Source organism: Bufo gargarizans, chromosome 5 (genome assembly GCF_014858855.1).
Source record: "Bufo gargarizans isolate SCDJY-AF-19 chromosome 5, ASM1485885v1, whole genome shotgun sequence".
NCBI classification, from domain to species: Eukaryota; Metazoa; Chordata; class Amphibia; order Anura; family Bufonidae; genus Bufo; species Bufo gargarizans.
Window position 1 is genome coordinate 235,476,134 of NC_058084.1, and position 13,115 is coordinate 235,489,248.

The window sequence follows — 13,115 nt, forward strand, 5'->3', positions numbered from 1 at the left end:
AAATTGGGAATTGTATTTCAACCCAGAACAAAAAATGTGCTTTGACGGACACTAAATAACTTTCCCAGCCACAACAGGACAGCGTTAACGAGAGATTTAGCAGGATATAAATTTGAGGCCTAGTATTTAGGCGATGGGTGACAGGTATGGGTTTAGTGACAGAATTAGACTTAGAAATACACAGTAGCGGGTGTGTGTGAAGTTATTCTGAATGACCCAATGTGCACCTTGAATATTATATACCCTTTTAGGGATAGATTTCAAATAGCTCTGATATAGCAGAAACCACTAAATTATGAAATTGTTAAATTGGGAATTGTATTTAAACCCAGAACAAAAAATGTGCTTTGACGGACACTAAATAACTTTCCCAGCCACAACAGGACAGCGTTAACGAGAGATTTAGCAGGATATAAATTTGAGGCCTAGTATTTAGGCGCTGGGTGACAGGTATGGGTTTAGTGACAGAATTAGACTTAGAAATACACAGTAGCGGGTGTGTGTGAAGTTATTCTGAATGACCCAATGTGCACCTTGAATATTATATACCCTTTTAGGGATAGATTTCAAATAGCTCTGATATAGCAGAAACCACTAAATTATGAAATTGCTAAATTGGGAATTGTATTTCAACCCAGAACAAAAAATGTGCTTTGACGGACACTAAATAACTTTCCCAGCCACAACAGGACAGCGTTAACGAGAGATTTAGCAGGATATAAATTTGAGGCCTAGTATTTAGGCGCTGGGTGACAGGTATGGGTTTAGTGACAGAATTAGACTTGGAAATACACAGTAGCGGGTGTGTGTGAAGTTATTCTGAATGACCCAATGTGCACCTTGAATATTATATACCCTTTTAGGGATAGATTTCAAATAGCTCTGATATAGCAGAAACCACTAAATTATGAAATTGTTAAATTGGGAATTGTATTTAAACCCAGAACAAAAAATGTGCTTTGACGGACACTAAATAACTTTCCCAGCCACAACAGGACAGCGTTAACGAGAGATTTAGCAGGATATAAATTTGAGGCCTAGTATTTAGGCGCTGGGTGACCGGTATGGATTTAGTGACAGAATTAGACTGGGATATGGCCAAAAAATAACCACACTATTGCTGGTTAAATGCACTTGGTGACGGGCGCAGCTTGCCCCTGATTTAGTATATGGCCAAAAAATGAACAGACTATTGCTGGTTAAATGCACTTGGTGTCACAGCTTGACGCACCACACTACTGAGGGTTAAATGCACTTGGTGACGGGCGCAGCTTGCCCCTGATGTAGTATATGGCCAAAAAATGAACAGACTATTGCTGGTTAAATGCACTTGGTGTGACAGCTTCACCCTGATGTAGGCTTTAGCCAAAAAACAACCACACCATTGAGGGTTAAATGCACTTGGTGACAGGCGCAGCTTGCCCCTGATTTAGTATATGGCCAAAAAAATGAACAGACTATTGCTGGTTAAATGCACTTGGTGTGACAGCTTCACCCTGATGTAGGCTTTAGCCAAAAAACAACCACACCATTGAGGGTTAAATGCACTTGGTCGCAGCTTGGATGCACTTGGTCGCAGCACCGCACAAGACACAAAATGGCCGCCGATCACCCCAGAAAAAAGTGACTGACAAACGGTCTGGGCAGCCTAAAAACAGTGAGTGAGCATTTGAATTTCAGCAGCTCAATGATGCACAGCTGCAGATCGATCGATTAATCAAGTGAAGTCCTTTGGAGGAGTTAATCTGCCTAATCTCGCCCTACTGTCGCATCCGCAACCTCTCCCTACGCTAATCAGAGCAGAGTGACGGGTGGCGCTATGTGACTCCAGCTTAAATAGAGGCTGGGTCACATGGTGCTCTGGCCAATCACAGCCATGCCAATAGTAGGCATGGCTGTGACGGCCTCTTGGGGCAAGTAGTATGACGCTTGTTGATTGGCTGCTTTGCAGCCTTTCAAAAAGCGCCAAGAAAGCGTCACAAAAGCGCCAAGAAAGCGACGAACACCGAACCCGGACTTTTACGAAAATGTCCGGGTTCGGGTCCGTGTCACGGACACCCCAAAATTCGGTACGAACCCGAACTATACAGTTCGAGTTCGCTCATCCCTAATGGGGACGTGTGCTGTCTGTGGAGAACATGTACATCACACATCTGCGAAACACTGACGTGTGAATTAGGCTTAAGTCAATGGTGCCAGATCCGTCACCCATTGACTTACAATGGTTTAAGTGACTGAGCCGGCATGGATATTTTAGAGATAATACAACCGGATCTGTTCAATAACGTATGCAGCCGGATGTATTATCCTAACCGAAGTGTTTTTGCTGATCCATGACAGATGAACGCAGATGTGAAAGTAGCCTTAACGCTTTTAGATCCGGCAGGCTGTTCCAGAAGGGATTGTCGGAAGCTACCACCTTGCCGTGCAGCCCCATTAAATATAATAAAGGACCAGAGGATAGTCGGATGCAACATGGCAAATATGTAGAGAATCAACCGGACAAAAACGGCTGCGCTGTGGGATTCTCTGCATATTTGCCAGAGATATCTAGCTCTAGTGTGAAACTAGCTCAACTCTCCAGGACAAGTAACAGCACAAGTAAATGTTCACTACTTTTACTTACAGATTTATTAACACAATACTGTATGCACCAACATATTATGTAGTGCTGTGCACAAAGGATTCCTCCTTTAAAACGTAAATGAGTTTTCATAAAACTCTATGACTATATGTCATGCAGACACATCAAAGGTTGTGATCGGTGGAGGTCTGAGTGCTGAGACGCCTACTGATCGCTAGTATGAGGACAGAGAAGTGCTTGCATATCGATCTCTCTCCTCGCTGCAGGAGAGGAAAAGAGATGGACCCAATAGAAAGTCTATCGAATCCGCCCCCTGCAGTAAGGAGAGAGAATGCGAGCGCTACTCACTCACTTGTTCTTGCGATCAGTGGGAGTCTCAGAACTTAGACCCCCTACAGATTTAAACTTTTGATATGTTTCTAAGACATATGAAAACTCAATGACCCTTTAAAGGGGTTGTCCGGGTTCAGAGTCCCCTGAGGCTAGCATCGGAACAACTCATGCTCCGATGCGCTCCCGTGCCCTGCGCTAAATCACGCAGGGCACGGGCTTTTTTGTTTTCAATAAAACACTGCCGGGGGCGGTAACTTCCACCCGACAGTGTGTTCGGTGATGTCACAGGCTCTGAGGGGCGGGCTTTAGCTCTGCCCTAGCCATTTTACTGGCTAGGGCAGAGCTAAATCCTGCCCATCAGTGCCGGTGAAGCCACAGAGGTTCCTGTCAGCCCCATGGAGAGCCCCGGTACGTCACTGGATTTTCTAAAAATGCCTTTGCCTTGCTCAATTTAGCGCAGGGCAAAGGAGAGCATCGGAGAATGAACTGCTCCGATGCTCATGTCAGGGGGGCTGCCGGGGTGAAAATGGAGGGCTGTCCGGGTTCAGCTCTGAACCCGGACAACCCCTTTAACTTCAATTTGCTATTGAAATTGTGTCGATATTCAAGATGAGGCAAACTGCTCCTAAACATTGGGCGAAAATGGTTGCCACTAACAATTATTTCCAATAAAAAAAAAATATATATCCAAGCAACTATGTGAGAAATTGACAAAACTTCCTACATTGCTACCATTTGTATAGAGGTTTATGGTTCCAACATATGTGTATGCTGATAAATATTATGCTGCACGAGTGCCAATTTCCCCACAGAAAAGAAAGGATACAGAAAAATCGCGTTTTGTCTACACAGCTGTGTAAGGACCTCTTTACAGACAAGAGATGTCTGGTTCTGAAGCACAAGAAAAACACTGGAATTCAAGGCCTACTTGTAAAAAACACCATACAGAAAGATATAGTCAAAAATATATTACCATACAGGTCTTCACAAGAGCATTCATATGGCGTGCCATATAGTATTTCATTTTATCATGTGCACAAGCCTTTAGTGTACGCCCAGCATGAGAACTAAGAACCACCAACAGCTTCCCTAGCAAAATCAGACACCGCAATCAGCTGTCCGCTGTGACAGTTCTCGTATTAAAGGGGTATTTCCATCTGAGAAAATGGAGGCATATCGCTAGGATATGCCCCCAATGTCCAATAGGTGCGTGTCCCATCTCTGGGACCCGCACCTACACCGAGAACATAGCAGGTAAGTTGGTGCCTCTCCCATTCACTTCTATGGGGTCGACAGAAAAAGCTGAGTCAGCGCTCGGCTATTTTCAGCAGTCCAATAGAAATGAATGGACGGCGGCTGCGTATGCACAGTGCGCCCTCCACAACTTTTGGGACTCCGTTCTTGGTGTAGGTGCGGGTCCTAGAGGTGGGACCCATACCAATTAGACAATGGGGGCATATCCTATTGTTTCAGATGGGAAAACCCCTTTAAAATTGTTAGCGATGAGAAGACCCTCATGCTTTTCCTACATTCGTTTTTATTGGTTTGAATATTTAAACCTTGTTATGTTGTCGTACAGCTGTCGTTCCCTTAGCCCCTTTGCTCACTCTCTGACCAAAGCATACATTTAGAATTACACATCTGTCACTAAATAATATCTTTCTGTTAGCTAAGCCATTTTCAACTTCATGCACGGTATGTTCGTATGACAAATATACTGCACATCATGGGGGAATTAAGTTTTGCGCAATTAAGTTCCACATATGGCCGTGTAAAAAAAAAAAAAAAAAAAAACACACACGTGACCAAAACCTAACACTTTTGTCGGGAAAGTAACTCCAGTTTTCCTACTCCACCCTCCTACTGGAGCGAGACTATTAATTTTTGTGCAACATTTAAAAAAAAGTCTCAATGATAAATCTGGTGTGAAATTCATTAAAATAGCTAACCAGACCCACTTTTATGCCCACATTTGAAAACTGGATTGAGTGGTGTGTAAGTGTAATTTTTTTGGGTAGATTTTTTTTATATTAATAAAAAAAATTCTTGCAACACAGCAAGCGTTAACAGCAAAATAAGCCTCAATATGCATTACTCTGATTGTGCAGTTTACAGAAATACCCATACAGTGGATATAAAAAGTCTACACACCCCTGTTAAAATGTCAGGTTTCTGTGCTGTAAAAACAAAAGACAAAGATAAATCATTTCAGAACTTCTTCCACCTTTAATGCGACCTATAAATATCGCTTTATTACATGATTACATATGACTTACAAACATGATTAAAATGCATAGATGCAGGGAAAAGAAGGCGGCATCAACTGGAGGACAAACACAGCGGATAACATGTTCACAAATTGCCCATCAATATAAACATGTTTCTATTAAAGTGCAAAACCAAATTTATTTACAATCAAAAGTACATAGAACGTTCACCCATGCTGTGTCTCCTCCAGGATGGCGCCAACCCCGACACGTGTTTTGACGGACCTTTGTCCGACAGTTATAAGAGGGTGTGCACACTTATGCAACCATATTATTTTAGTTTTTTGGGTTTTCTTCCCTCTACCTAAAAGATTTCAGTTTTTTTTTCAATTAAGTTGTACAGTTTGTTTATAAGCAGTCTGGCAATTATTTGCAGGTTTTTGTTATGGTGTGTGCCATAGGCTTATACTGGTAACTACTTTAATTAGTACAGGATTCTTTGATTGGGGCATATATAGGGCATTATAACTGGGGATGTAGCTGTGTTCAGAATTAAGCAATCACATTCAAAATCATGTTAAATAGAAGTCAGCATACACCTGCCATTGTTTAAAGTGCCTCTGATTAACCCCAAATAAAGTTCAGCTGCTCTAGTTGGTCTTTCCTGAAATTTTCTTAGTCGCATCCCACAGCAAAAGCCATGGTACACAGAGAGCTTCCAAAGCATCAGGATCTCATTGTTAGGCCTCATGCACACGACCGTATTTTGTTTCCGTGTCCGATCAGTGTGCTGTCCGCATCAGTATGTCCGTTCCGTTGTTCCACAAATAAAATAGTGCATGTCCAATTTTTTTCTAGTTTGCGGACAAGGATAGGCATTATTACAATGGATCCGCCCCCAAAAAAAAAAAAACGGATGCCATACAGAACGTAATCGACGGCCGACGGCAAAACACATACGGTCGTGTGCATGTAGCCTTAAAAGTTATCAGTCAGGAGAAGGATACAACATTTTTTCCAAGGCATTAGATATTCCATGGAACACAGTGAAGACAGTTATCATCAAATGGAGAAAATATGGCACAACAGTGATGTTACCAAGAACTGGATGTCCCTCCAAAATTGATGAAAAGACGAGAAGAATTCTGGTCTAGGAGGCTACCAAGAGGCCTACAGCAAAATTAAAGGAGCTGCAGGAATATCTGGCAAGTACTGGCTGTGTGGTACATGTGACAACAATCTCCCGTATTCTTCATATGTCTGGGCTATGGGGTAGAATGGCAAGACGAAAGCCTTTTCTTACGAAGAAAAACATCCAAGCCAGGCTACATTTTGCAAAAAAAAAAATCTGAAGTCTCCCAAAAGCATGTGGGTAAAGGTGTTATGGTCTGATGAAACCAAGGTTGAACTATTGGGCCATAATTCCAAAAGATATGTTTGGCGCAAAAACACTGCACATCCAAAAGAACCCTATACCCACAGTGAAGCATGATGATGGCAGCTTGTTTTTCCTTCAGCTGGAACTGGGGCCTTAGTTAAGCTAGAGGGAATTATAAACAGTTCCAAATACCAGTCAATATTGGCACAAAACCTTCAGGCTTCTGCTAGAAAGCTGAACATGAAAAGGAACTTCATCTTTCAGCATGACAACGACCCAAAGCATACATCCAAATCAACAGAGGAATGGCTTCACCAGAAGAAGATTAAAGTTTTGGAATGGTCCAGCCAGACTCCAGACCTGAATCCGATTGAAAATCTGTGGGGTGATCTAAAGGGCTGTGCACAGGAAATGCCCATACATTTTAACAGGGATGTGTAGACTTTTGCTATGACATTTGAAATTTAGCTCTGGAGTTATGGCTGAAACTGTTACTTGATTGAATCGAGTAATTCGACACAAAAAGATCCTCAATGCAAATTTTCATGTGACCACAAAGCGTTAGTGAAGCGCTTGCCATTACTCACAGCTCCGTGGTCGCCCTCCGGCCTGCACCACGCTGCACTGCACTGTACTGTATCCGGACACATCGTCAGGTCATAGCGCACGTAAGTGTGGACTATGACCTGAAGCTGTGTGACGTCGGGGGGGGAGGGGGGGTGGTCAGCTGTTGGCAATGGGGGACAGCTAATGGCACTGGGGAGGAAGCTGATGGCACTGGGGAGGAAGCTGATGGCACTGAGGGAGGAAGCTGATGGCACTGAGGGAGGAAGCTGATGAGTTTTTATAAAGAAAAACATTCATTTAATTAGTTTTTTCTTATTAGAGTACTCGATTAATCGTTGGATTAATCGATAGAATACTCGATTACAAAAATTGTCGATAGCTTCAGCCTTATATGAGGTCCTCCCATTTCTCTTAATCATTTTTAAGATGTTTGTATACCTTGACTGGAGTCCATTGTGGTAAATTCAGTTGACTGGACATTAGTTGATCTGGAAAGATACGGCCATGTAAGGTCTCACAGCTGAAAATGCATATCAGAGCAAAAACTAAGCCAGGAGGAGGAAAGAACTGCCTGTAGACCTCAGAGACAGGGTTATGTGGAAGCACACTGTCACAGTCTGGAGTCAGGCTCGGAGGCCAGTAGCTATAGCAGCGGAGCAGATATTCACACTGGTCACCCTGGCTGATGACACGGGTTCACCTGAGGTGCGGGGTCTAAGTACTAACCGGTATTCGCCAGAGCTCCTGATGGTGGAGATGGACTTTGCTGCGTGTTAGTACCAGGTCGTGGTCCTCAGGATAGCCCCAGCAGGAGGTGAGCAAGCCGAGGTCCAGTAGCAGATATAGCAGACAGAGATCAAGCAGAAGCGTGGTTGAATAACAAGCCAAAGTCGGTAACAAATTGTGCAGGTTGGGATTAAGCAGGAGCGTAGTCGAGGAACAAGCCAAATGTCAGTAACGGATGGTAGCAGAGATACGGTCAGCAGCAGGATAGACAGGAGCGAGATATTAGCTGGTAAAGGCACAATATTCTGGCAACCAGGAAGTGCAGAGACATGGCTTAAATCAGGAAGTTCATGGGAGGAGCAAAGAGTTCAAGGTTCAAGGCAAACAAGATTCAAGACAAGATCATTCAAGGAATTGTCCAGCACTTCAGGTGGCTCAGCAAGTAGAGGCACTGCCAGACACAGCAGAGGTCCCAGGTTCAAGTCCAGATCCTAACAGTACTCCTGTCCTCCCAGGACATCCCCTGGATGTCTTAGGGCCAGGTTTGTGAGGAAACCTCTGGTGGAATTCCTTTGTTAATCTAGGGGCATGAACATTCTCATCCGGCTCCCAAGAATTTTCTTCTGGCCCATATCCTTCCCATTGAACCAGATATTGTAATTTTTTCCTGATCCTGGAGTCAAGAATTTTTTCCAACACAAATTCTTCTTCACCCTGTACTTCAACAGGTGGAGGATGAATTCTTCCAGAAAAAGTATTTTCATGAAACGTTTTAAGTAGCGATACATGAAAAACAGGGTGAATCCTCATATTGTCGGGAAGTTTTATGCGAAAAGTGACCGGGTTGATTTGAGCAGAAATCTCAAAAGGTCCCACAAACTTTTGACCCAACTTAGCACATGGAACCTGAACCTTAAAATTTTTGGTAGATAACCAAACTTTGTCACCTACTTGAAAGGTGGGGATTGATCTCCGATGTCTGTCAGCAGCCTTCTTGTAATATTCCTGAGCCTCCTTCAATGTATCCGTCAATTTCTCCTGGATCTCCTGTAATCAAGTTAATCTGTCGGTAACAGCAGGAATTGGAGTTAAAATAAGTAGACCTGGAATAAAAACTGGATGATACCCAGTGTTCAGGAAAAAGGGGCTTTGGGAAGTGGAGCTATGTTTAGAGTTATTATAAGCAAACTCTGCCGTAGGAAGGTAGTCCACCCAATCATCCTGAAGATAACTCACAAAACATCAGCTTTTCAGCTTTTGTCCTCAGCTTTTCATCCACAGTCTAATGGTCAGACCGAGAGGACCAGATTAATTGTTACACCCAACGCTGAGCAAAAACTTCTCCAAAATTTAGAGGTAAACTGTACTCCTCTGTCAGACACCACATCATCAGGAATTCCATATAGTTTAAAAACTTCCCGGACCATTACTTCTGCAGTATGTTCGGCAGAGGGTACCCCCTTAACTGGAATAAAATGAGCCATTTTAGTGAGACGGTCCACAACTACCAGGATGGTGGTCAACCCTTTAGAAAGGGGAAGGTCGACCACAAAGTCCATCGAAATTGACCCCTATGGTCTTAATGGAACAGGCAGTGGTTGAAGTAACCCCAGAGGCGAAGATCGGGGTGTCTTATTGCGAGCACAGGTTCGACACAAAGCCACATAACTCTTGACATCTTTCTTGTACCCAGGCCACCAAAAGGAACGTGATAAGAGTTCCGCTGTCTTAGAAACCCCAAAAAGACCAGCAAGTTTAAAGTTGTGAACCAACCTGATGGCTTCTACTCGAACTGATTCAGGTACATAGAGGTAAGGCGCTTGAGTCCAAAAACCGTTGCTGTACTTGAGGTTAAAGTCTTTAGGAGGATGATTAAGAAGTGGGTCATTCTCATACCCCTTCTTGAGAAGATTAAGAAAGGTCTTAGAACTCATGGCCCCTAGAAAGTTCTTTTGAGGCAGGATCGTACATTCAGAGTTGCTTTCCTGGAGAGGCCCAGACAACATCTGTGACAGGGCATCAGCCTTACCAAGGAACTGTCCAAGGAACTGTCCAGCACTTCAGGTGGCTCAGCAAGTAGAGGCACTGCCAGACACAGCAGAGGTCCCAGGTTCAAGTCCAGATCCTAACACACACATTTCTGCTGCACTGAAAGTTCCCTACAGCACAGTGGCCTCCATAATTCTTAAATGTAAGAAACTTGGAACGAATAGGACTCTGCTTAGTTTTGGTGGGGGAGCCAGCTTTAAGTAATTGGGGGGGAAGGACTTGGCAACAAAGATGACCAAAAACACAATAGTCACTCTGGCTAAGCTCCAAAGAACCTGTGTGAATATGTGAGAAACTTCCAGAATGTCAACCAGCACTGCAGCACTCCACCAATGTGGGCTTTATGGCACAGTGGCCAGAAAGAAGACTTTCAGTAGAAGACACATGAAAGTCTGCAAAAAAAAAAAAAACACCTAAAGTACTCTCAAACAGTGAGAAACAAGATTCTGATGAAACCAAGACTTAAAGGGAACCTGTCATCAACTTGATGCTGTCCATACTAACGGCAGCATGAAGTAGAGACAGGTGAGTTAATTTCAGCGGTCTGTCATTTAAAAGTTAAATGTAAGTGGTTGCCGAGAACCAACTTCACAACCATTGCAGACTGGGCCTGGAAAAGAGTCACGGCCACCTGAGAAGAGTAATGGTTATTCATTAATTCTTGCTCTCCCTGCCCATCAGCTGATAACTGGCCGTCTTTTACCTAGTTGTCTCCCTTTCCCTCTAGGAGAAAACTGACAGTAATCAGCAGATGGGCGGGCTGCAAAGGTTATGATGCTGGTTCGCAGAAACTACTTTTAGTTCATGAGTGACACCGCTGAAATCAGCATTTTTGTCACTATTTAATGCTGCCCTCAGTGAGGTCAGCATAAAGTTGATGACAGGTTCCCTTTAACTTTCTGGCCTCAATTTTAAAGGGGTTACCAAAGAGCATTACAGGAGGCTAGTTCCCATTGCGGCCTGCTATTGGTTACCCCCCCAGGGCCGGCGCCTCCTGTAAGGCGACCTAGGCAGGAGCCTAGGGCGCAATTTACCCGGGGGTGCCGACGCCGTGCGGTTTTAAAAAAAAAAAAGCGTTGCCGCAAGGTTTTTTTTTTTTTTTTTAAGTACGGGGGTGGCGGCGGGAAGGACTGACAGGAGGGAAGCGTCTTTAATGTAGCGTGGCCGAGCTCTGTTCGGTCCGCGGTGCAGAAGCATTTGTTTTCTGGACCCGGCTGGACTGACAGGAAGTGCTCACTTAGCGTGCACTTCCTTTCAGTCCGGCCGGGTACAAGAAACAAATGCTCCTGTACCGCAGACCGAACAGAGCTCGGCCAAGCTACACTAGATGTGGGAGGTAATGGAATGAGAGTGACAAGGGAGTGGGGGGGAGAAAATGATGAGTGACAAGGGAGTGGGGGGGAATGAGAGTGACAAGGGAGTGGGGGGGAATGAGAGTGACAAAGGAGGGGGGGGGGGGAATGTGTCACGGATGGTGTTGCAGAAAGCTGGAACTTATAAATAAACATTTGACTGGCTTGATCCCAAACTATGACGAAGGCACCTGACGAAGGCACGCCGAAACGCGCGTTGGGTAGCGCCATCCTGGTCTTCTTTCACACTTGGTCCCTCCTTGGTGAGTTTCAGATCACAGTCTCCCTGCCATGGCTTTGTGCTGCCGATGTTGAGACCTCTCACTTGGCCTTTATTTATTTATTGTTATACTGCCTGTATATTTCTGTACTGCCAGTATTCTAGCATATTATGCACCACAGCCATGGTGGGTTCTCTTATTGGTCTTTACTCACCCCTTATTATTCTATATATATAATTCTTTTGTATACTGGACTCATGAGTTGGTCATTGTACCTTACATAGATGTGTTTTTCCTCTCATGATCTCAGTATTATCTCTACTACATGCACTTTGTGACCAGTGTGTTCGTCCAGGGTGGCGCTTGTTTTCTCCTCCCTGTTCCCCTTACCTTGTCCTTGGCATCTATTATATGTGTGTTTTTTAATCATGTATTTAATTAAAAAAAAATTCTAATCATTAGTTTGGTACTTTGAGCTTCCTTCCTCTTTTTTTTCTGGTATTACACTCGGAGCTTGTACCGAGTTATCTTCTTCCGGATATCCCAAAGCATTTATATGATATATATGTAGGCACTGTCCTCTTTGTGTGCGTTAGGGGTTATCCGGGGTCATTCCTCTCTTTTTTTCTGACTTATCTGAGGAATCAGTAGAAGCAGCCTCCAGCAGTGAACACAATCCAGGAAGAAGTATAAACCGCAAAGTGAGGCAGTATGGGAGGGAATATAAAGGGAGACAATTAGTGTAAATAGGTGACAGCTGGGAGAAGGAAGGGAGATAACAAAGTGAAACCAAAACAAAGACCGTCATGCAGGTAGAGAAGAACATCTAACAGACCTTCTCACAGAAGTGGCGGTGACAGAATGAGAATGACAAGGGAGTGGGGGGGGGGATGATGAGAGTGACAAGGGAGTGGGTGGAAGAATGAGAGTGACAAGGGGAGGATGAGAGTGACAAGGGAGGGGGGGAATGAGAGCGACAAGGGGGGGGGGGGAATGAGAGCGACAAGGGAGGGGGGGAATGAGAGCGACAAGGGAGGGGGGGAAATGAGAGCGACAAGGGAGGGGGGGGGGAAATGAGAGCGACATGGGAGTGGGGGGGAATGATGAGAGTGACAAGGGAGTTGGGGGAAGAATGAGAGTGACAAGGGGGTGATGAGAGTGACAAGGGAGAGGGGAGTGAGAGTAACAAGGGAGAGGGGAATGAGAGTAACAAGGGAGAGGGGAATGAGAGTAACAAGGGAGAGGGGAATGAGAGTAACAAGGGAGGGGGGAAATGAGAGTAACAAGGGAGGGGGGAAATGAGAGTAACAAGGGAGGGGGGAATGAGAGTAACAAGGGGGGGGGAATGAGAGTAACAAGGGGGGGGGAATGAGAGTAACAAGGGAGGGGGAGAATGAGAGTAACAAGGGAGGGGGGAGTAAATAAGAGTGACAAGGGAGGGGGGAATGAGAGTGACAAGGGAGAGAGGGTGGGAATGAGAGTGACAAGTGAGGGGGTGAGAGAGTGACAAGGGGGGGAGAGTGATAAGGGACGGAGAGGGGGAGAAGAGAGTGACAAGGGAGGGGGGGTTGAAGAGAGTGACAAGGGAGGGGGGAGAAGAGAGTGACAAGGGAGTCCCCAGAGCCAGACCAAGAGCCAGAGATCAGATCATCTTATTGTCCTGGTGGTAAGTAGACAATGCAGTATGTTTATTATTTA